Raw genomic sequence first — 26,334 nt, forward strand, 5'->3', positions numbered from 1 at the left:
AGGTTACAATCTGGACACATTCACTTAAGTCCTGAATTGCAATTAATTCATCAGGTCTTAACTAAAATCTCTCTCTCTCTCTCTCTCTCTCTCTCTCTCTCTCTCTTTCTCTAGAGTTTTAAATGCTAAAAAGAAAATTTGAAAGTGAAAAGTGAATGTCCATCCAGTATTTTAATGGGTTTTAAAAGTGTAAGAATTTCTAAATAAGTTAAACTAGTATAAATTGCTAATAGGGGAAATTGACTCATAAAAGTAAAATTTGAAAACTTTAGGAACTGCTTAAAAATTAATAATAAGACTGATATATCCCCATGTCTAACAGTGGCATATACTCTTTTTCTGACTTTTTTTAATAAAAAGGAAATGGAAACATGAATGAGTATATTATTACAGAGTAAGTTATATTTTCCATAATAGATATTGGTAAATGCTAGCTGAAATTACTCCAGATAAATAGAATTGTAGGTGGGAAATAACAGTATGTAATTTTCTCTAGCCCATTTTCAGTGAAGAAACTCATGAGTTCATATTCAAACTGCTCTGAATAGCTCTCTCAGGATTTTCAAGGTGAGGCAAGCAGAAGGAGGTTCTGAAATAATCTTCCCAGAGATCATCAAATCAGTTCCTTTATTTATTTTACATATTTGAATTTGACTATGTTACTTCTTTAAATGGAGAATATATTCTAAAAATTTTGTTTATGTGTATCAGATGAGATGGAATCACAAGTGAAATTAAAGCTAAAATAGACTATAAGCTTTCCCCATGACTCTGTCACAGAACAGAGTAAAACTGGATTAGTAGCGTACTCTTTTCATAGTCCTTAGAAGCTAGGGCATTAACTTTCATTGTGTATTCCATTAAGAGTCTTTTCTAGCTAAGCAGCCTATTAAGTCTCAAAGAAAGTCGTTGAAGCTTAAATTTATGTGCAGACTTATACCATAAGATTGGAGTGATACATAAACATATTCCATCATACTGTTAAATCAACCAATATTGTGAATTAATTGTAATCCCATTGGAAGATTTACAATTCAATGTGCCATTAAAACCCCATTTCATTCGCTGCAGGGTAAATGCAGATATGACTTACAACCTAACAACTAATGAGACTTTAAAATACTATTATATATCATTCCAAATGTGAAATACACAACATCAGACTTGATCTCCTATGCAGTAGACTTTTTCAGTGAACATGGATAGAGACACACTTTCTTTTGTCCTTAGTTGATATGGAAAATCATTATCTTGAACTGATTTATTAAAATATATTACTAAATTATCCTGAATCAATTTTTGTATTTTGACTTGCTTTTATGCTCTGAGTCTATTGCAGAAAAATCATTTACATTTTCCATTTTTACCATCAATAGTTGTTTCTCATGTGAAATGGATGCAGCAAGAATGCTCATTATAGCTATATCTAACTAAATGTAATGTAGTCTTCTTTATAAAATTCGAGAGTTTGCGTTGAGATCTAAGTAAGTTACATTGAGAGCTAAGTAAGTTATAACCAAATGTTATAAAATAATATGTGTAATGAAAAATCTAATGCATATTCTGTTCCAGACTCTGTGATAAATGCTTTACAAATATGAACTCATTTAATTCATTTATCTAGCCTCCAGGATAAGGATTATTATCCCCATTTTAGAGAAAAGAAAATTGTGATTTGGAAAAGTTAAATAACTAATCCAACAACAAAAAGTCAGTAACATATAACCTCCATAAAATACTCATCACTTACTTTGTTATTGTTTTTTCTTACTTTGAAATGTTGTACAATATTGCACTTTCACAGAAGGGAAAAACAATCTTTGTCTAATTTTCAGGTACGGTTTAGATCCTGACAATAGAGAAGACTGGTCTACCTTGGTGATTTGACTCAGAAATGTGTGTTTACACAGACACAAGATTTAAAAGACACAAGGAGGTGTGGGGAGGGGGGGTGGATTCTGCTAAATTTAAGTGGATAGTGGTGGTGTCTTGAGCACTCTGTGCACCTTATTTCCAAATACTGGATAAGAATAGGCCTTTATCTCTCTTTAAAAATTTTCAAATGGGGCACCTGGGTGGCTCAGTGGTTGAGCATCTACCTTCAGCTCAGGTCATGATCCTGAGGTCCTGGGATCAAGTCCCTCATTGGGCTTCCCATGGGGAGACTGCTTTCTCCCTCTGCCTATGTCTCTGCCTCTCTCTGTGTCTCTCATAAATAAGTAAATAAAATCTTTAAAAAAAACCCAAAATAAAAAAATAATAAAAATTTTTAAATGGACAAAATCTTGCATAGGTCTACAAATAATAGACTGCAAGTATCCGAAAGGGGAGCATGGCTTAAAATATGCAAAGGAAAAAACATTGCTTCAAAAAAATGCATATTATGAAAGAGCAAAGAAAATTTTAGAAAAGATTTAAAGTAAGCATGAACTCCAAACTAACATAAGAGATAAGAAAAAGTGGCACAGACAGAGACGGGAAAGGAGAAAAGAGAAAGAAAAGACACAAGTTAAAATGCAATATCAAGAAATAAAATCTTCTGTGGTGGCAATAATGGACAAAAAGATATTTAATTCATTGATGTATAAAGTAGTGTCTAGAAGCTTTATAATGATCCAGAAATAAAGGAGAAAGCTATGAGAATCATGAGAGCAATGACAAAAAGAAACATTCATTGTATGGATAATGGACATGTCCAAAGAGAAAGCCAGAGCATGCTAAACAGAAGCTACTGCTGAAGTCAAAATATGCTGGTTCACAGATCAAAACTCTCTATGGACAAAGCAAAATCAATCAAAGAGACTAATACCTAGACCTATCCTTTCTTCCTGTCTTTCATTGTTTTTTTTTTTTTCAGACATATAAGAAAAAAATCCTGCATCCAGGTAAATAAAAGACATAATCTAATTGATTTTACACTTTTCATCAATGCTAAACTCAAGAAGAATATGTACCTCAATCTAAAGAGAAGAACATTTGTGATCCAGGAGTTCTATATACAATCAAGTTGTATTTGTGAGTGTATTTAAGATTTATTTTTTTTTTCTTTTTTTTTTTTTTTATTGGTGTTCAATTTACTAACATACAGAATAACACCCAGTGCCCGTCACCCATTCACTCCCACCCCCCGCCCTCCTCCCCTTCTACCACCCCTAGTTCGTTTCCCAGAGTTAGCAGTCTTTACGTTCTGTCTCCCTTTCTGATATTTCCCACACATTTCTTCTCCCTTCCCTTATTTTCCCTTTCACTATTATTTATATTCCCCAAATGAATGAGAACATATAATGTTTGTCCTTCTCCGACTGACTTACTTCACTCAGCATAATACCCTCCAGTTCCATCCACGTTGAAGCAAATGGTGGGTATTTGTCATTTCTAATAGCTGAGTAATATTCCATTGTATACATAAACCACATCTTCTTTATCCATTCATCTTTTGTTGGACACCGAGGCTCCTTCCACAGTTTGGCTATAGTGGCCATTGCTGCTAGAAACATCGGGGTGCAGGTGTCCCGGCGTTTCATTGCATTTGTATCTTTGGGGTAAATCCCCAACAGTGCAATTGCTGGGTCGTAGGGCAGGTCTATTTTTAACTGTTTGAGGAACCTCCACACAGTTTTCCAGAGTGGCTGCACCAGTTCACATTCCCACCAACAGTGTAGGAGGGTTCCCTTTTCTCCGCATCCTCTCCAACATTTGTTGTTTCCTGCCTTGTTAATTTTCCCCATTCTCACTGGTGTGAGGTGGTATCTCATTGTAGTTTTGATTTGTATTTCCCTGATGGCAAGTGATGCAGAGCATTTTCTCATATGCATGTTGGCCATGTCTATGTCTTCCTCTGTGAGATTTCTGTTCATGTCTTTTGCCCATTTCATGATTGGATTGTTTGTTTCTTTGGTGTTGAGTTTAATAAGTTCTTTATAGATCTTGGAAACTAGCCCTTTATCTGATATGTCATTTGCAAATATCTTCTCCCATTCTGTAGGTTGTCTTTGAGTTTTGTTGACTGTATCCTTTGCTGTGCAAAAGCTTCTTATCTTGATGAAGTCCCAATAGTTCATTTTTGCTTTTGTTTCTTTTGCCTTTGTGGATGTATCTTGCAAGAAGTTACTATGGCCGAGTTCAAAAAGGGTGTTGCCTGTGTTCTTCTCTAGGATTTTGATGGAATCTTGTCTCACATTTAGATCTTTCATCCATTTTGAGTTTATCTTTGTGTATGGTGAAAGAGAGTGGTCTAGTTTCATTCTTCTGCATGTGGATGTCCAATTTTCCCAGCACCATTTATTGAAGAGACTGTCTTTCTTCCAATGGATAGTCTTTCCTCCTTTATCGAATATTAGTTGCCCATAAAGTTCAGGGTCCACTTCTGGATTCTCTATTCTGTTCCACTGATCTATGTGTCTGTTTTTGTGCCAGTACCACACTGTCTTGATGACCACAGCTTTGTAGTACAACCTGAAATCTGGCATTGCGATGCCCCCAGATATGGTTTTCTTTTTTAAAATTCCCCTGGCTATTCGGGGTCTTTTCTGATTCCACACAAATCTTAAAATAATTTGTTCTAACTCTCTGAAGAAAGTCCATGGTATTTTGATAGGGATTGCATTAAACGTGTATATTGCCCTGGGTAACATTGACATTTTCACAATATTAATTCTGCCAATCCATGAGCATGGAATATTTTTCCATCTCTTTGTGTCTTCCTCAATTTCTTTCAGAAGTGTTCTATAGTTTTGAGGGTATAGATCCTTTACATCTTTGGTGAGGTTTATTCCTAGGTATCTTATGCTTTTGGGTGCAATTGTAAATGGGATTGACTCCTTAATTTCTCTTTCTTCAGTCTCATTGTTAGTGTATAGAAATGCCACTGACTTCTGGGCATTGATTTTGTATCCTGCCACGCTACCGAATTGCTGTATGAGTTCTAGCAATCTTGGGGTGGAGACTTTTGGGTTTTCTATGTAGAGTATCATGTCATCGGCGAAGAGAGAGAGTTTGACTTCTTCTTTGCCAATTTGAATGCCTTTAATGTCTTTTTGTTGTCTGATTGCTGAGGCTAGGACTTCCAGTACTATGTTGAATAGCAGTGGTGAGAGTGGACATCCCTGTCTTGTTCCTGATCTTAGGGGAAAGGCTCCCAGTGCTTCCCCATTGAGAATGATATTTGCTGTGGGCTTTTCATAGATGGCTTTTAAGATGTCGAGGAATGTTCCCTCTATCCCTACACTCTGAAGAGTTTTAATCAGGAATGGATGCTGTATTTTGTCAAATGCTTTCTCTGCATCCAATGAGAGGATCATATGGTTCTTGGTTTTTCTCTTGCTGATATGATGAATCACATTGATTGTTTTACGGGTGTTGAACCAGCCTTGTGTCCCAGGGATAAATCCTACTTGGTCATGGTGAATAATTTTCTTAATGTACTGTTGGATCCTATTGGCCAGTATCTTGTTGAGAATTTTTGCATCCATGTTCATCAGGGATATTGGTCTGTAATTCTCCTTTTTGGCGGGGTCTTTGTCTGGCTTTGGAATTAAGGTGATGCTGGCTTCATAGAACGAATTTGGAAGTACTCCATCTCTTTCTATCTTTCCAAACAGCTTTAGGAGAATAGGTATGATTTCTTCTTTAAACGTTTGATAAAATTCTCCTGGGAAGCCATCTGGCCCTGGACTCTTGTGTCTTGGGAGGTTTTTGATGACTGCTTCAATTTCCTCCCTGGTTATTGGCCTGTTCAGGTTTTCTATTTCTTCCTGTTCCAGTTTTGGTAGTTTGTGGCTTTCCAGGAATGCGTCCATTTCTTCTAGATTGCCTAATTTATTGGCGTATAGCTGTTCATAATATGTTTTTAAAATCGTTTGTATTTCCTTGGTGTTGGTAGTGATCTCTCCTTTCTCATTCATGATTTTATTAATTTGAGTCTTCTCTCTCTTCTTTTTAATAAGGCTGGCTAATGGTTTATCTATCTTATTAATTCTTTCAAAGAACCAACTCCTGGTTCTGTTGATCTGTTCCACAGTTCTTCTGGTCTCGATTTCGTTGAGTTCTGCTCGAATCTTTATTAACTCCCTTCTTCTCTTGGGTGTAGGATCTATTTGCTGTTTTTTCTCTAGCTCCTTTATGTGTAAGGTTAGCTTTTGTATTTGAGTTCTTTCCAGTTTTTGAATGGATGCTTGTATTGCGATGTATTTCCCCCTTAGGACTGCTTTTGCTGCATCCCAAAGATTTTGAACGGTTGTATCTTCATTCTCATTAGTTTCCATGAATCTTTTTAATTCTTCCTTAATTTCCTGGTTGACCCTTTTATCTTTTAGCAGGATGGTCCTTAACCTCCATGTGTTTGAGGTCCTTCCAAACTTCTTGTTGTGATTTAGTTCTAATTTCAAGGCATTATGGTCCGAGAATATGCAGGGGACAATCCCAATCTTTTGGTATCGGTTCAGACCCGATTTGTGACCCAATATGTGGTCTATTCTGGAGAAAGTTCCATGTGCGCTTGAGAAGAATGTGTATTCAGTTGAGTTTGGATGTAAAGTTCTGTAGATATCTGTGAAATCCATCTGGTCCAGTGTATCATTTAAAGCTCTCGTTTCTTTGGAGATGTTTTGCTTAGAAGACCTATCGAGTATAGAAAGAGCTAGATTGAAGTCACCAAGTATAAGTGTATTATTATCTAAGTATTTCTTCACTTTGGTTAATAATTGATTTATATATTTGGCAGCTCCCACATTCGGAGCATATATATTGAGGATTGTTAAGTCCTCTTGTTGAATAGATCCTTTAAGTATGATATAGTGTCCCTCTTCATCTCTCACTACAGTCTTTGGGGTAAATTTTAGTTTATCTGATATAAGGATGGCTACCCCTGCTTTCTTTTGAGGACCATTCGAATGGTAAATGGTTCTCCAACCTTTTATTTTCAGGCTGTAGGTGTCCTTCTGTCTAAAATGAGTCTCTTGTAGACAGCAAATAGATGGGTCCTGCTTTTTTATCCAGTCTGAAACCCTGCGCCTTTTGATGGGGTCATTAAGCCCGTTCACATTCAGAGTTACTATTGAGAGATATGAGTTTAGTGTCATCATGATATCTATTCAGTCTTTGTTTTTGTGGACTGTTCCACTGAACTTCTTCTTAAAGGGGAATTTTAAGAGGCCCCCTTAAAATTTCTTGCAGAGCTGGTTTGGAGGTCACATATTCTTTTAGTTGCTGCCTGTCTTGGAAGCTCTTTATCTCTCCTTCCATTTTGAATGAGAGCCTTGCTGGATAAAGTATTCTTGGTTGCATGTTCTTCTCATTTAGGACCCTGAATATATCCTGCCAGCCCTTTCTGGCCTGCCAGGTCTCTGTGGAGAGGTCTGCTGTTACTCTAATACTCCTCCCCATAAAAGTCAGGGATTTCTTGTCTCTTGCTGCTTTAAGGATCTTCTCCTTATCTTTGGAATTTGCAAGCTTCACAATTAAATGTCGAGGTGTTGAACGGTTTTTATTGATTTTAGGGGGGGATCTCTCTATTTCCTGGATCTGAATGCCTGTTTCCCTTCCCAGATTAGGAAAGTTTTCAGCTAGAATTTGTTCAAATACATATTCTGGCCCTCTGTCCCTTTCGGCGCCCTCGGGAACCCCAATTAAACGTAGGTTTTTCTTCCTCAGGCTGTCGTTTATTTCCCTTAATCTATCTTCATGGTCTTTTAATTGTTTGTCTCTTTTTTCCTCAGTTTCCCTCTTTGCTATCAACTTGTCTTCTAGGTCACTCACTCGTTCTTCCACCTCGTTAACCCTCGTCGTTAGGACTTCTAGTTTGGATTGCATCTCATTCAATTGATTTTTAATTTCTGCCTGATTAGCTCTAAATTCTGCAGTCATGAAGTCTCTTGAGTCCTTTATACTTTTTTCTAGAGCCACCAGTAGCTGTATAATAGTGCTTCTGAATTGGCTTTCTGACATTGAATTGTAATCCAGATTTTGTAACTCTGTGGGAGAGAGGACTGTTTCTGATTCTTTCTTTTGAGGTGAGGTTTTCCTTCTAGTCATTTTGCTCAGTGCAGAGTGGCCAAAAGCAAGTTGTATTGGGAAAAAGAGAAAAAGAGAGGAGAGAAAGATGGAAAGAAAAGAGAAAGAGAAAAAAAAAGGGAAGAAAAAGAAAAAAGAAAAAAAAAAAGAAGAAAAAGAGAAAGAAAAAGAAAGGAGAAAAAAAAGGGGGTGGGGGAAGGAAACAAATCAAAAAGCAAAACAAAACAAAAACAAAAACAAAAACAAAAACAAACAAACAAAAAAAGAACCACCGGGGAGTATCTTCTGATTCTGTGTACTTTAAGTCCCTTGGCTTCTCCTGGAAGTTGTCAGTCTAGCTGGTCTTCTGGGGGAGGGGCCTGTTGTGCTGATTTTCAGGTGTTAGCAGTTGGGGGAGCTGCTGTGCCCCTGCCTGGTGCAGGGCTCAGTGGGGGTTGTTTACCCCGTGAGGCCGCAGGAGGAACAGCCCCAGTGGCGGGGCAGCTCTGCAGCCCTGGATTCAGCCCCCGCAGGAACTCCGGAGCTCTCCGTCTGCAGGGCCTGGAGGCTCCGGGGCGGGGCCGCTGATCTGCTCAGCTGGGGCAGGAGCGTCCTTGGTGTCCTGGGCCCTCCCGGCCTCTGCCTGTCCCGGGGGAGGCGGGATCCTGGGCTGTGTCCCGGCGCCCTGTGCTCCGGAGCCTGCGCTGGTGGATTCGCGCTCCCGGGCCGCGCAACCCCCTCCGCGGAGCCGCCGCCCGAGCCCCTTCAGCTGCTCCGGGTCCCGCGTGCGCGCTGCAGCCCTTAGGGAGCTCGGCGCACTCTCCTGGGTGCGCAGTTGCTGTTACTGTCCCCGGGAGCCCGAGGGCATCCCCGCCCCTCTGGGTCCTGCTCCAACTCCCTGCGAGCCCCCTTCCCCCGGGAAGGTCGGTGCAGCTCCTGCTCCTCCGGGACGGGGCTCTCCTGTCCTGGGGACACTCGCCCCGGCCTCAGCCCGGCTCCTCGCGGGCCCCTCCCCCTTGGAGGCCTTTTGTTTCTTTATTTCTTTTTCCCCGTCTTCCTACCTTGATAGAAGCGCGAACTCTTCTCACTGTAGCATTCCAGCTGGTCTCTCTTTAAATCTCAGGCCGAATTCATAGATTTTCAGGATAATTTGAAGGTTTTCTAGGTAGTTTGGTGGAGACAGGTGATTTGGGGACCCTACTCTTCCGCCATCTTGCTCCTCCCCAAGCTGTATTTAAGATTTAAACCCGAAATGAATATGATGGAAAGTCTCTCATTACAATCTCAGTAAATATGTTGTAATTGTAATAAACTTAAGTGAACCAGAATACAACTGATCATATTATCAACTTAATCAGAATTTTAGCAGGTTTTTTTTTTAAGGAAAGAGGAAAATCGTAAAGAAATAATTTGATATATTGAATGAGTTCATGAAAACTTCTCCAAATTGGGATTCATTCTACTAAGTGAAACCTCTGGGTCCTGAGCATCAGCGTTTATCTGTATAAACACCTTTAGGACTATTAAAAGTTAACAAAAGTTTGAGAGAATATGAAGGAAAGCCACATAATAGGAGACAATAGTTGCAAAAAAGACACATCTGATAATGACAGTTATCCAAAATATACCAAGACTCTTAAAAATCAATAATAGCAAAAAACAAACAACTCATTGAAAAAATGGGCAAAAGATCTTGATAGACATCTCACCAAAGAAGAAATACAGGTGCAAATAATCATATCAAAAGTTGCTCAACATCACACGTTATTAGGAAGCTACCCAATGTGATATAACTACATACCTATTAGAAAAGCTAAAATGCAGAACACTGGCAACACCCAATGCTGCTGAGATTGTGGGATAATAGGAACTTTATTGCTGACAGAAACATTTAATTACACAGTGGCTTTGAAAGACAGTTTGGCAGTTTTTACAAAACTAAAAGCATTCTTACCATACAATCCAGCAATTGTGCTGCTTGATATTTATTTACCCACAGGAGTTGAAAATTTATGTCCACATAAAACCTGCACATGGATATTTATAGCAGCTTTATTTATAATCGCCAAACTTGAAAACAATCAAGATGTCCTTCAGTTAGTGAACTGATAAGTAAACTGTGGTACATCCAGACAAGAGAATATTGTTCAACACTAAAAATAAATGAGCTACCAAGCCATGAAAAGACATTAATGAACCTTTAATGCATATTAATAAGTGAAAAAAGTCAATCTTAAAAGGCTACATATTCTATCATTCTAATTACTTGACATTCTGAAAAAGACACAATTGAAGATCAATGGTTATCAGGATTGGAGAAGAAGGCAGAATGAATGGGAAGAGCATGGAGGATTTTAGGGCAGTGAAACCATTCTTTATGACTCTATATCTGTCATTACACATCTGTCAAAACTCATAAAATGTACAATACCAACAGGGAACTCTATTCTAAACTATGGGTTTTGGGTGATAATGATGTGTCACTGTGGATACATCCTTGTAGCAAATGTACTGTTTTCATGTTCTCAGTGGCCTATGACAGGCCTATGACAGGCCAAGTTTGTAGAGTTGTTAGATATATATACATATATTTTTTTAAAGATTTATTTATTTATTCATGAGAGACACAGACTGAGAGAGGGAGGCTGAGACATAGGCAAAGGGAGAAGCAGGCTCCATGCAGGGAGCCCCATGTGGGACTCGATCCCGGGTCTCCAGTATCAGGCCCTGGGCTGAAGGCGGCGCTAAACCCCTGAGCCACCCAGGCTGCCCAACCTCCTAATTTTAACAAACAAGTAAGAGGTAGTCTTATCCAAATAGCATATGATTTCATTCATATGTGAAATTTAAGAAACAAAACAGAGAAAGAAGGAAAGAAGAAAAAAGAGACAAAAAAAAAAAGACTTTTAAATACTGAGAACAAACTAGTGGTTGCCAGCAGGGAGGTAGGTGGGGAGATGGGTGAAATAGGTGAAGGAGATTTAGAGTAGACTCATCATACTGAGCACCAAGCCATGCGTAGAATTGGTGACTCACTATATTGTACACCTGAAACTAGTATAACTGTAAGTTAATTACACTGAAATTTTAAAAAATCTTAAACGTAGTCTTATCACACACACACACACTATATATATATATATATGGAACATAATCAGATGGAACACTAGCTGTGTAGGTCTTGCAACATTGTGCAAGGCCAGATAGCTAGAAGTGCTTATGAATTAAGACTGTGTTATAAAAATTCATAAAAACTTTTCCTCATGAATATTCAAAGAATCAAATCTGGATAGGAAACCATTATATTCAAAAGGGAATACAATACAAATTCTTGAGTGTATAAAAATAATAATGAGGTGAAAATCATAACAGAGCTAAATTATGCATGCTGGGCATTGTACAAAATACTTTGTACAGATTATCTTATTTGACCTTCAAAGAAATGTCCTTCATCTTAATATGAAAAGTCAATATTTAGAAAGTTTAGAAAGCCACAGATCTTAATCAAGATGGCTTAGTGCTTGCTAGTAAATAGTAGAGACTAAATTTAGATCCAGTCACTCTTGGATGCTATCATAGTCATAGCAAGACATTGTTATAACTAAGTAATGTTTATTTAGTAATATTGATGACTCATTTAGTGAAATTTTATTACTTTACATGTGCTGCCAAAATTTCCACCATTCAAATATATAAGAAAAAAAATTATACACCATTCACATAGACTGAGACCTATAAAAATACCACATAGAGACTTTTAGAGCTCAAAAGAATCTCTGTAGGATCAATTAAATGGTTGCTTTGGTGCTGCAGGCTAGAGATTCCATTAGATTCATAGAAACCCATATTAATACAGGCTCTGCAAGGAAGCCACCTGGCAACTTTTTTAATATAAATGTTGTAAGACCTAAAGTCCCTTAGTGAACAAGCTCCTGTAGGCGAGTTAGTAAGAGTCAGCCAGATTACCCACCTCTTTATAACCATACTCCAGCACCATGCAGTAACAATTAGACAGCCACACTGCTGAGAAGAGGACAATCTCAGCAGGAGAGAGAAATTAATGGCATGTGAACATGGCTGAAAAGCGGAAGAACAAATGCTGAAGCGACTATGAGTCTCTAAGGACAGCCTATCACCATGTTAGAGAGCACTTATCCAGCCCAACTCTATTTTACTACCACTTCAGTTTCTGTAGAATCCCTTGTTCCCTTTCTACCACTGCACTGACACTACTTTATCTCTGGATCTCCCATCTCTCCTCTAGGTGTCTGTGACAGCTGGGTTCCCTGGCCCAAGTCTCTGCAGCCTCAAGTTTCATGCTCTAGAAAGCTGCCATAGTTCTCTCTCTATAGGACACATCCAGTCTCATCCAAATGTAGGTGCCATTCATTTCTCTCTATATTTTATGGCAGAGCTTTGTTATCCATTTTTATTTTTATAACCAAGACTGATTGTCAAGATCAACCTTGACAGAACCCCAAAGTAAAAACATATAAAACAGGAGCTAAGGGGTGCCTTGGTGGCTCAGTCAGTTAAGCGTCTGCCTTCTGCTCAGGTCCATGATCCCAGAGTCCCAGGATAGAGCCTGCGTTGAGCTTGTAGCTCAGCTGGGAGTCTGCTTCTCCTTCTGCCTCTCCCCTAGCTTGTGCTCTCTTTTTCACTCTCTAAAATAAGTCTAAAAAAAAAAAAAAAAAAAAAAAAAAAAAAAAAAAAACCAAGAGCTAAAGTGGATGAAGTAAAAGACACAAAGACACAAATTTCTACCAGTTTAACTTCTGGGTCTCTGCTACTTCTGCCTCATATTGCTGAAATATCAGCAGCCTTGAGTGTCCTCCAAAGAGTATTAGAAATCCAAGACCATTTGAAATTAAATAATTTACAATAAAATGCCCACACTTCTTTGCAAGACACAGTTTCCTTCATTGATCTCCTATAGCTCATTTACAATTATCTCCCATCATACTTATGGCCCAAGGAATTCTGAAAGCATGGAGCAGCTAAACAGTCCAGTTTCTTGCCATTCTGGATTTATACACGCTATTTTCACTACATAGAAGTACTACCACCACACCTTTTTCTCTGTTTCCTCTGTAGCATCCAAACTAGCACATACCTTCTCTGTAAAACCATCATCTCCCATTAGGCAAACCCGTCACTTTTTTCTGTCCTCACTGTACTTTTCACAAAATTTTATCAGTGCTTTTGACTTTATGGTAATTATTTTTATATTTTTATGGTTATATATTTGTTATACTTTAAGCTCATTTCGTTCAGAAATTGTGCCTTACTCTTCTTTTGACTTATTCACTGAGTTTAGTGACTGGCATATGAAAGATGATAAATAAATGATTGTTATGTAAATTGAAAATTTGCCAGAGATATGGAGGTTGTCAATAATTAAGCAGATAATCATCAGCAAAGATAATATTGCAAGCCAGGTCCCCTGGCAAGCATTTCAATGATCTTGAAAAAAATACCACATAGCCTCTAAACCTTTCAAATGAATTTAGGACCATCCCACCACTCTCTAAGTTCAGGTTCCACAATTCACTTTTCCGACTGGATTTCTTTTGCAGCTGCATTTTTCCTGAGGCTGCAATTAGAGTAAACAAGTAAATGCTTAGCGAGTTGAAAGTGAATTAGTTTGTAATGATGTTGACAGACTAACTAGTCACATCAACAAACTTTTACTAGTTCCCTGTTTATGCACTCTGCTAAGCTTTATGGTCAAACCAAAGAAATTGAGAGTTCATTTTTGTTTTCAAATAGGCCACTTTCTATGACAGGAGGTGAGATGTGTCTCTAATTACCATATACTACGTATACCATAAATACTGTAAGAATAATACCAATTGATAGTCACAGGAGAGAGAGATCTTCCAACACTAAGCTTTCTTTTTTGAGGAGACTTCTTGGCACAACCAGCATCTGAAGCAGAATACCATAGAAGGCTCTTTGGATACTGGCTTGGCTAGAAAGATCTTGAGACTAGGACTGTATACACCCACATATGCGGGGGACATGGAACCTGACTCAGTGTCCAGAGAGCAGTAGACTATCAAAACTTCATTGAATGACAAATCAAAAGGAGTCTATAAAACATACAGAAGGCTAACAGAGTCTAAACAGATCAATAATTCAGGAAATCTAGGGCATGGGGCGATGTTCTGAGGGCCAACAGTAGGAAGCAGCATGAGAAAAAAGCTAACTGTGGGTCCTCAGCAAATACCTGAAAAGGTGTTAAAATTGATGGTGAGGTAGTATATAGAAAGGCTAGCTATGTCTAAAGGACCAAAAATGAATCTATCAGGTAAAGTGTGTTTTAAAAGAACTACAATCAGACTATTTAGGCATTTCAACCTGGAAAGTAGGTTGGCCTAGATTGGCAGATAGTGTACATAATTCAATTTTTAAAAAATAATCTAAATACCTACTTAAAAAAATCTATTTCCAATTGTTTGTGTTATTTTCTTCTCTTTCATTAGTTGAAAAAAAAAATTCCCTACTAAGGAATCCTCTGCTATATCCATTTCTTTAACGTATTTTTATCTGAATATAGTTGACACACAATGTTATATTAGTTTCATGTATACAACATAGTGATTCGACTTCTCTATTATGCTATGTTCACCTCAAGTGTAGCTGCACCCTGTTTTAATGACAGATTTGATCCTCTGCATTATTCCAAGAGTAAGTTCTTATAGTATGGATGATCCGGAGATCATCTCTTGTAATTGAGGTACTCACTGCATCAGATGTCCACCTTACCACCTCATCAACCCTTTCATGATTTGATCCTTTATTCAGATCCTAAAATTCCCTTATGAGGAATAAAAAAATTGTTCATCGTGATTTGGTTTTAGAGGTAGGAAGATTCTGAATTTGGCCTTCTTTACAATGGGCCATTTCGGACACTATTCTTTGATACTGGTTGAGATGTGATTAGCTTTGATTGATTCAGTAGTACTGGTTTAAATGCACCATTTTGCTTCACTAATTTTCAATCAATTGATATCCATACTCCCACTTATTAGCTATAATGAATCAGAAATGGCTAATTTTCCTTCCAATGAGCAAAAGAATTTTCCCCACATTTGATTTCATGGGAAAAGTGATAATTTTTTTCTACTTTCATTCCAATTTCTGATGAAAATTTCTGTCAATTGAGAAATATTGTGAATGAGGGAAGTAGTGCATTCAACAAAATTGCAACAAGTATACTGTGCTATATATGGGAATTTATATTGTATTTGTGAAATGACTCATTGTTCCAAAGTAATTTATTTTTCTCCCATTTTCAAAGGATTCTGTTGCCATGCACCCCATATTTTCTTTTATGTGTACATGGGGGCACCTTTCCTCCCTCCACACACCCACACAGCATACCCTACATTTAATGAGCATCTAAGTTGGTCTCATTTGGAGAACCATTGCTACTTACAAAAAACGCACAAGAGAAATCTACTTCTGCAATAGGCCAAATAATTGACATATTGTGGCTAGAAGGAACTTTTTAAAAGTACCAGGATTCCAACTTAAATAGAAACAGTAGGAAGTATTACAGAAAATACAGTTTTCTGTTTTTTTTTTTATATTTTCCACATTGTGAATAAGGGAATCAAACAATGTTGACTCTAGAAATATTTTCTTAAGAGAAGATTTTGTTTTAATTAGAGCAGCTTGTGGTATTATTACTATCATTAAGAATTTTAAGCGAAAAATTGCATGACAGAGGGTCAGGTTGATACTGCATATTTTGAAAAATGTGAAGACAAAACAAAACCTAAGTTTTGTAGAATATTATGACAGAAAGAAGATGTCATACATAAATATGTATTACCTACTTACCAGCCAATTTCTCAGTTCTTAATCTCTGTTCACCACCCTCTTATTCATTCAGTAAGTAGATTCCAGGGAAGGAAAGGCAGGAAGAATAAACAGTGAGCAAGATTTTTTAGGAGGAGATTGTAGATGATAATGTAATGGGGAAGATATATAATTGTGCAAATGTAGTGATATTCAGACCATAAGCTCAGGGTGCGATGATGATATAATAATAATAATAATAATAATAATAATAATAATAAAAGATGATGATGATGATAGCTTTTATCAGTGTTTTTGATATCCAACTTACTTTCTACCTTGAGCTCTCATTCTACCAGAAGACAGAAAGGAAATCTCAGACAATTCTGCTTTGATTAATTCAGAGTAAGCTTTTATGGTTTTTCCCTTGTCATTTCCCTAGGATTGTATTTAAGTTAGTGGTGAAAGAATGAGAGATTAAAAAAAAAAAATCAAGAGATTTACATAATGCCATGGTGTCATGTGAAAGGTCTTTGGTTGTTAATGCTCCACATGGTTGTCAATGCTCCATATCTCATCCATTGAGATGTCTTTCAAAACTCATCTTAGTGGTTGGTGGAGACAGATTGTGAATGTAGCCTTATAGACCCTACCTCAAAGCCTCTAAGTCCTCCTGACTCTGACCAGATCATTCCACTTTCACTTAGTGCAGCATGCTGCTACTCCTGTGACTGTTCTGCAATCGGAGGAGACTCCAGGGAGGGAACCTACCTGATGAACCCCTCTGGACACTACACTTGAATACACATTGACTGTAACTCTGTCATAAGCCTGGTTGCCTTGTCAGTTCTCCCAGGGAAGGAAAGTGCAAGCCTTTTGTTGTCAAGCTCTTAACCTATCTTTGGTGTTCCATTACCCCAACCCACCCATTAAAGGAACCTCCTATTAAGGTCAGGGAAACTTCTAAGGTCTTGTTTCTTTGCCAATTATCACTTGTAGCCCAGAGATAATAACCTTTGTCTTTTTAGACGACAGGAAGCTGTCTCCAATATCAGTTGAACATTGAGTAAAAGAGGGCTCAAGGATACCAGAGGTACTTTCTTTTTGAAGATCTCAGAATGGACTGTGGAAAAACTATTGTTATTTCATTTCTTGCTATATCTCATATAAATTCACATATAACTGTCATAAGTGAAACACAACATTTTGTTAAAAAAATTAAGTAAAACATGACACTTGGAATAAAGCTAGATTTCTAATTTTTACATCAGTGGTACTAGAAATGTTTTGATGGTAAACAGTCACTGTTAAAACATATTTATGTGATATTTCTTTTTTTTAAAAACGATTTTATTTATTTATTCATGAGAGACACAGAGAGAGAGAGAGGCAGAGACACAGGCAGAGGGAGAAGCAGGCTCCATGCAGGGAGCGGAGGAGGGACTGGATCCCGGGTCTCCAGGATCACACCCCGAGCCGAAGGCGGCGCTAAACCATGAGCCACCCAGGCTGCCCCTTTATGTGATATTTTATAATAGTTTCCCTGTTCAAATACAACAAAAGGAGAATCTCATTTTTCTTTTTAACCCTTTGTTCAATTATCTGCTTCAAGACCATTTAAAGACAAAATTATTAAAAGATGCCAAATTTATCTTTGAAGTATTTAAAAATATTTTTAAATCCTTTAATATAGAGGACATTTGGTAATGTGAAATTGATTTAAAAAAAATGAAAGTTGAATTAAATTAAAACTTGAGATTTGTATTGCTTGTTAAATTAACTTTTCAGCTTAAAGAGCTTTTTAGTCTTAAAAATCTCTGAAACTTTGAAATAAATATCTCTTTATATTTTTTTAAATTTTTATTTATTTATGATAGTCACACAGAGAGAGATGCAGAGACATAGGCAGAGGGAGAAGCAGGCTCCATGCACCGGGAGCCCAACGTGGGATTCGATCCCAGGTCTCCAGGATCGCGCCCTGGGCCAAAGGCAGGCGCCAAACCGCTGCGCCACCCAGGGATCCTATCTCTTTATATTTGAATGGAAATACAGTGACATAAAAAACACCCCTCTATGAGCACCATTTATGAGAAAAAAATATACTAATTGAGACTGTAACTAAATGGTTTATTTATTTTTTTAATTTTTAAAATTTTTTAAAGATTTTATTTATTTATTCATGAGAAACACAGAGAGAGAGAGAGACAGAGAGAGAGAGAGGGAGAGGCAGAGACACAGGCAGAGGGAAAAGCAGGCTCCATGCAGGGAACCCGATATGGGACTCGATCCTGGGACTCCAGGATTAGGCCCTGGGCTGAAGGCGGCACTAAACTACTGAGCCCTCAGGGATCCTCCCAAGTGGTTTAAAAAAGGCACTAAGCATTAAAAATATTAAGTGTTCATTTAATGATGACTTAAGAGAGTTGTAGTAAGGTTGGATTTGCATTTTCTTACTTTTATAGTCACCTACCTTACCAGACTATTGTATAAATGGATATAAGCAGAGACATTCAAAAACTAAGGAATCTTATTAATACAAAGAAAATCTATTATGTTAATAAACTCTGTTTCTAAATTGTCTTGACATTTTCAGCATACAATATGATTGTTCTTTATGTTGCTAAATGTGAAGGTGTTATTTGTAGCCTATATGACTGCCTTGTATTCACTTAAATAGTATTCATAAACTATGAGCATAATAGAGTATATTTCAAATCATCTTCATTTTTCTGAAATGAATTCTGTTGAATGATTACAGGTGTATCAAATAGTTTTGTGCAAAGATATCTACTTATGCTAATTTGCTCAATCAAAAATACATAAAGACAATCTAATATAGCATGATGCACAAAGAAGGAAACTGAATCCCATTTCCCATAGAATTTGTTTATTTGAACAATCTATTTTTAATCTGTATAATTTTTATTTAGGAAACCCAAATCTCCATGAACATAACTGAACATACAAAAGGCAGAGATTTATAGTTGTGTCTAAGACTCTAATTTTGATTTTCACATCAAAATTATGTGAAATACATGATTTTCCTGCACATGTTATCTTCTACAAAGTGATGAAGCAATTATCCACCAACACCAGCACAAATGGGTTCACATGATTTTGCTAGTAGCGAGCAGTAACTAGGAAAGCACAAAACTGATGGGTGTGGTTACAGCTGGCTAAAACTGAGGGATAGAAAGACAGAGACTCTTTCCTGGATAATGTGACATTTGAGAATTTGACCTTGAAAGAAACATATGAGTGAGTGGAAGTAAAAAGAATACAACTAGAAAAGGCAGGGGAACAGGAAACTGCAGGATCTATTAATTGAATAATGAGTAGTGTTTGATATGAAGGGTGATAGAATATACACCCCCCAAATATGCCACCAATAAATTTATTATTTTGAGCTTATGCATTTGAGAAACATCAAGTATAGGGAGAGGATTTCTCTGAACTCCCTTTATCTGCACAAAGACAGATTCACATAAAGGAACTCAGTTGTCATAAATCTCCTCTATAGAGTTTCATCAACCAGGGAGGATTGACTCTTGTCACAGGAGAGGAGACTAGAAGTGACACTACACCTAGACAGACTTTCTTACAAATTAAATTAAAATTGAAAATCTGTTTTCCCAACACCATTTATTGAAGAGACTGTCCTTTTTCCCATGGATATTCTTTCCTGCTTTGTCGAATGTTAGTTGACCATAGAGTTGAGGGCCCATTTCTGGGTTCTCTATTTTGTTCCATTGATCTGTGTCTGTTTTTATGTCGGTACCACCCTGTCTTGATGATCACAGCTTTGTAGTACAACTTGAAATCAGGCATTGTGATGCCTGCAGCTCTGATTTTCTTTTTCAATATTCCTCTGGCTACTCAGGGTCTTTTCTGATTCCATACAAATCTTAAGATTATTTGTTCCAACTCTGTGAAGAAAGTCCATGGTATTTTGATAGGGATTGCATTGAATGTGTAGATTGCATTTTCACAATTATTATTCTTCCAATCCATGAGCATGGAATGTTTTTCCATCTTTTTAGTCTTCCTCAATTTCTTTCATAAGTGTTCTGTAATTTTTAGAGTATAGATTTTTTACCTCTTTGTTTAGGTTTATTCCTAGGTATCTTATGGTTTTGGGTGCAATTGTAAATAGGATTGACTAATTTCTCTTTCTTCAGTCTCATTGTTAGTGTACAGAAATGCCACTGATTTCTGTGCATTGATTTTGTATCCTACAGCATTGCTGAATTGCTGTATGAGTTCTAGTAATTTTAGGGTGGAGTCTTTTGGGTTTTCTACATACAGTGTCATGTCATATGCAAAGGGGAAGAGTTTGACTTCTTCTTTGCCAATTTGAATGACTTTTATTTCTTTTTGTTGTCTGATTGCTGAGGCCAAGACTTTTAGGACTATGTTGAATAGCAGTGGCGAGAGTGGATATCCCTGTCGTGTTCCTGATCTTAGGGGAAAGCCACATGCAGAAGAATGAAAGTGGACCATTCTCTTACACCATACAAAAAAGATAAACTCAAAGTGGTTGACAGATCTAAATGTGAGACAAGAATCCATCAAAATCATGGAGGAGAACACAGGCAACAACCTTTTTGAACGTGGCCACAGCAATTTCTTGCAAGATACATTTATGAAAGCAAAGGAAACAAGTACAAAAATGAACTATTGGGACTTAATCAAGATAAAAAGCTTCTGCACAGCAAAAGAAGCAATCAACAAAACTGAAAGACAACCTATGGAATCGGAGAAGATATTTGCAAATAACATACCAGATAAACGGCTAGTATCCAAGTTCTATTCTAAAGTATTTATCAAACTCAAGACCCAAGAAACAAACAGTCATGAAATGGGCAGAAGATATGAACAGAAATTTCTCCAAAGAAGACATACACATGGCCAACAAGTACATGGAAAAAATGCTACACATCACTTGCCATCAGGGAAATACAAATCAGCACCACAATGAGATACCACATCACATCAGTGAGAATGGCTAAAATTAACAAGACAGAAAACAACAGATGTTGGCAAGAATGTGGAGAAAGGGGAACCCTCTTGCACTATTGGTGGGAATGCAAGCTGGTGCAGCCACTCTGGAAAATAGTGTGGAGGTTCCTCAAAGAGTTAAAAATAGAGCTACCCTACGACCCAGCAATTGCACTACTGGGTATTTACGCCAAAGATACTGATGTAGTGAAACTCCAGGACACCTGCACCCCAATGTTTCTAGCAGCAATGTCCACAATAGCCAAACTGTGGAAGGAGCCACTAGGTCCTTGACAGATCAATGGATAAAGAAGATGTGGCATATATACATATATGCCACATATATATATATGTGGCATGTATATATAGATATATATATAGATATATAGATATATATACATATATACACAATGGAATATTACTCAGCCATCAGAAAAGACAAGTACCCACCGTTTGCTATGATGTGGATGGAATTGGAGGGTATTATGCTGAGTAAAATAAGTCAATAGAGGAGGACAATCATAATATGGTTTCACTCATACATGAAATGTTAGAAATAGTGAAAGGGATTATAAGGGAAAGGAGGAGAACTGAGTGGGAAACATTAGAGAGGGAGACAAACCATGAGAGACTCCTAACTCTAGGAAACAAACAAAAGGCTGCAGAAGGGAAGGTGGGTGGGGCGATGGGGTAACTAGGTGACGGGCACTAAGAAGGGTACTTGATAGGATGAGCACTGGGTGTTATACTGTATGCTGGGAAATTGAATTTAAATAAAAACAAAACAAAACAAAAACAAAAACAAAATTGAAAATCTAGAAGCTGAAAAGTTACTATTGAATAATAACATAAAAGAGAGTTGAAAATTGTAATGAATGCAAAGGATGCACGAGTTATTTTAATGAGCTAGAGCATTTAACTCAAGTTTTCAAAGGATGCACGAGTTATTTTAATGAGCTAGAGCATTTAACTCTTAAGTTTTCAAGGCAGAAGATGCCAAAAAATAAGCAAGCAATGATGGACGCCTTGTGACCTGATGGAAGGAAGTATAGTTGATCCTTGGGAGATATAAGCTTTTGGTACGGGTCTTATACTATGAAAAACATACATAATACACATATTCATAAAAAGGAAACTGTTTTCAAGAGCCTTACCAAAATGCAAAATCATTCTGAAATGTCAATAAAATAGTTGTAATACAAGCCAAATCTTTAGAGGATTCAAGGATGAGTGGATGAAAAAGGAAGTTAATTTAAAATCATTAGTCTATTCTTGAAAATATTTGGTGAAAAAGAGAAGGAGAGAGGGAAAAGAGCTCAGTCCCATAGCAAAGTTGAAGATAAATTCTGGGTATGTCTTTCCTTTTAGTATAGGGAGACCTGGACATATTTGTAAACATTCTGTAAATACTTTACAGAAAACACAGGTAATGAAAATATACATTGAAGATGTAATAAATGAAGGGGAAAATGATGGGAATGTTACAGGAACTACTTGGTGCTGGACGTATCTTTGTGCATGATAAAAGTCTACATATTGGTTTATACGCCCACTGTGAGCCCTATGAAGCAGCAGCTACAGTTCTCTTGGTCACATTTATATTCTTAGTGCTCAGTGAAGACTCACATTCTCTAACAAATACTTGATATTTAATAAATGGACATAGGAGATGGGAAACATAGAAGTATTAGCTTTATAGGGAAAAAAGTAAAAAAAAAAAAGGCAAATGTTGACATCATTGCAATGAATCAGTCTGGAAGGAAAACTTTGAAACAGGAAGATGGAATTATCTTTAATGTTAGTGAGAAGGGAGAAGAAGCTAGTGAATATGAATGGTTCAGGTTTCAAAAGAAAAGGTGTTTTTGCTTTAGAGAGTAGAGATTAAATGTAGACACTTTGGAATCAGCCATATGGATGTGTGAATCCAAGATCCAATATTTATAAATGGGCAAATTAATAATTTACATGTACTTCTATTTTCTCATTTGTTAATGAGAAAATAGTACCTAATTCCCACAGCAGATCTGAAGGCCATATGATACTAGAGATATGTCACCAGCCCAAGCCTGCCATTTAGCAACCAGCACACTCGTTGTTAGGTTTACATGTCACTGAGTGAATGTGAAGAACAATGACCTGCGTATGGGAAACCAGGCAGAGCCTAAGACTGACACACTCTGCTCTCTAACTCCCAGGCAGGGCTTTAAGGGATGTCTCCTCATGAGAAGCAGAATCAGAATCTGAATCTGAGAGCCTAACTTCCAAACCTGACTCTGACACTTGCCTGTTGTGTGGCCTTTGGAAATTCACTTATCTGAGCCTAAATTTACTCATCTTTAAAATAAATTTAGGGCAGCCCAGGTGGCTTAGCGGTTTAGCGCCGCCCTCAGCCCAGGATATGATCCTGGAGACCTGGAATCGAGTCCCACATCCCGCTCCCTGCATGGAGCCTGCTTCTCCCTCAGCCTGTGTCTCTGCTTCTCTCTCTGTATCTCTCATGAATAAATAAATAAAATCTTTTAAAAAATGTAAAAATATAAAATAAATTGAATAACAATATCTAACGTAAAGAGTTGCTTTGAGGATTAAATGAATTCATGTATGTAAAACACTTAAAAAGTCTGGCACATTGAGAAGTGGAGAAATGTTAAAGTTAGAAGGAAAGAATATTTAGGGAAATGAGGATGGGATACAACCATTGGTTGAGAGAGAAAACAGGCTGAGTAGGAAACAGAATTGGAATGGATAGGGATGCAGTATAGGATGAGGTGGCTGGGTTGCTCAGTTGGTTAAGTGACTGACCTGATTTCAGCTTAGGTCGTGATCTCAAGATCATGAGATCGAGGTCCCCCGTGTTTGGCTCTTTACGGGTGTGAAGACTGCTTCAGATTTTCTCTCTCCCTCTCCCTCTGCCCCTTCCCTGCTCGTACTCTCTCTGTCTCTAAAAAAAAAAAAAAAGAAAGAAAAGAAAAAAAGAAAAGAAAAGAAAAGAAAAAAAGAAAAGAAAAAAGAAAGAAAGAAAGAAAGAAAGAAAGAAAGAAAGAAAGAAGAAAGAAAGAAAGAAAGAAAGAAAGAAAGAAAGAAGAAAGAGAGAGAGAAGAAAGAAAGAAGAAAGAAAGAAAGAAAGAAAGAACATAAGTCAGAAAGAAGGTGTGACAAGTGAACATAAAAATTAAAAAAAAAAGAAAAAGAAAACATAAATGCAAAGGGTCATTTGAAGACTAGCTCAAATAAATATTTTAATTGTGTAATCTGAGGCCAGATTGGGCATAAGTCATACAACCTAAATAATAAAATAGAATTTGTTGTTCTGAAAATTATGTTAAAAAGCAAACAAAACATTTTTAATTGTTTTCCCATATATCTTGTTCTAGTTCACTCTTAACAGATTATTTTTTAGAAAAAGATGATTTATACTCTTATTGACACCTGTGATTAAAATATCTACTGTTAATTTAAAATTTGAAGAATTGACAACACATTTTTCTTTCAACATGTCTCAACTAGAGCTTTTCAATACTTTTTTAAATTATAAGACTTGAAACAACAGAAATGGAACTATGTGGATTCTGGTCAAATTTTAAAACAGGAGCTATTGAAAAATTGAAATACTAGTATAAATGTGACTGGATTTGTTCTATCCTCTATAAAAATGCAAAGTTTGAGAAAGAGAAATTATCGATTTTTAAGTTCATCTCATTTATATGGAAATTTTATATTTATCTGTCTATGATATAGAAATATAAGGAGTAAATGACAGATACATATAGATATCCCAAGATTTTAAAACTAAACTTCTTGATATTTGTAGATCTGGTAGGCATAAATAGGTAAGATGTAGAGTACTGAATAATAATAATTACAAAATTTATTATGAAAATTTTTGTATTTATATGTAGTATATGAATATATCACATTCATACATATATATATAATAAATGAGCATACACTTTTACTTGCCAATAAAACGTAAAAATTTCTTTATAAAAAAGATTTTATTCATTTATTTGAGAGGGAGAGTAAGAGAGAGAGCACGTAAGCTGGGGGAGGGCCAGAGGGAAAAGAAGAAGCAGACTCCCTACTGAGCAGGGAGCCTGACACAAGGCTGGATCCCAGGACCTTAGAATCATTACCTGAGTCAAAGGCAGACATTTAACTGACTGAACCACCCAGGTGCCCCCCAAATAAAAACTTCTTAAAGTTACACAGTTAGAAAAGTACTATGACATTCCCAGATCCCACCACAATAGAACTTTGTACTAGTGACAAAAATGCAAAACGTTATCTTTAACTACTAAGAAATTAAACTTTCTTCCAAATAATCTTTTGGTCAAAGAAGAATAAAAATAGTTATAATGAAATGTCAACGTCTTGAAAATTAAAACACCACTATAGCATTACAGCAGTTAAACACAGAGTAATAAAAGACAACTGTAAACACTTTTATCACCAAATAAGAAAATAAAGAGATTGAGGTTTCTCTTTTGTGGCATTGAAAAAATATCCATAAAACAAATATCTGTAGACTATACAAGAGACACATTAATGTCCCCCTCCGATATTATGACTTAGAAAAAATACAATTATGGTTTATAAAAATACAAAGTACATAGATAATTTGAAAAATAATCTGATTTGAAGGTGGTAGGCTAAGTACATACTACACCCCTATAATTATAGTCTCCAAATGTAGAAGAACATCACTTGCCATCAATGATGGTTTGCTTGTTGTAAAAACTGGGAGCCAAAGTACACCAGAAGGGCAATTGTTGTGCTGCTAAGGAGGGAAATCACAGACAATTCACCTGTGTGCATCACCCTTTCCATATGAAACAAGCAGCAGAATTCACTGCTTCCAGGGCAGTATAATAAGAACTTAGATTGGGAGACAGAGATTCTGGATCAATAGTAACCACAAAGACTGAATATGCTAAATAGAGCACATCCCAGTCATATCTCCAGCTCACTATAAGAGTGGATACATTGTCCAAAATGCCTACTAATCAACAAAAGCACAAACTAAGGAAGCAAGCTAAAAGGGAATTGTGACTACTACAACGGATTCATAAATTGGGATTACTAGAAATAAAAGAATGCCAACACCACAAAGGAGACAACAGATTCAATAAATGAAGAATTTCTAAACAGAAAATTGATGGAGTAATCAGAAAAAGTTTTTGTTTTGTTTTGTTTGTTTGTTTGTTTGCTTTTTAAGTAGGCTGTATGCCCAGTATGAAGCCCAAAGTATGGCTTGAACTCACAACCCTGAGATAAAGACCTGAGCTGAGATCGAGAATCTGATGCTCAGTGGACTGAGCCCCAGGTGCCCCCAGAACAAATTTTTAAGCATATATATTTACTTTTTTTTAGAGAGATAAAGGAGAATATTGTATGTGCGAATCAAAAAAGAAAATTAAACAAATTTTATTACAAGTAAGATCCAAGAAGATATTACTATTATGGATTTGGTCTATATGATAAACTCTAATATAGTCACTAACTTATCAAAATATCTAAAATAATACTTATGGAAATTGAGTA

The 26,334-nt window shown here is 36.8% G+C and overlaps 1 long non-coding RNA gene across 1 annotated transcript in view; it reads right to left on the reverse strand.

Moving 5' to 3' along the window:
• LOC111095298 overlaps window positions 1–26,334 on the reverse strand; it is a 65,860-nt gene that overhangs the window by 20,986 nt on the left and 18,540 nt on the right. The window contains exon 3 of the long non-coding RNA XR_005357315.1: window positions 23,596–23,734. This is a non-coding gene — a long non-coding RNA (uncharacterized LOC111095298). The remainder of the gene's footprint in view (window positions 1–23,595; window positions 23,735–26,334) is intronic.

This window comes from Canis lupus, chromosome 3 (assembly GCF_011100685.1).
Source record: "Canis lupus familiaris isolate Mischka breed German Shepherd chromosome 3, alternate assembly UU_Cfam_GSD_1.0, whole genome shotgun sequence".
NCBI lineage: Eukaryota > Metazoa > Chordata > Mammalia > Carnivora > Canidae > Canis > Canis lupus.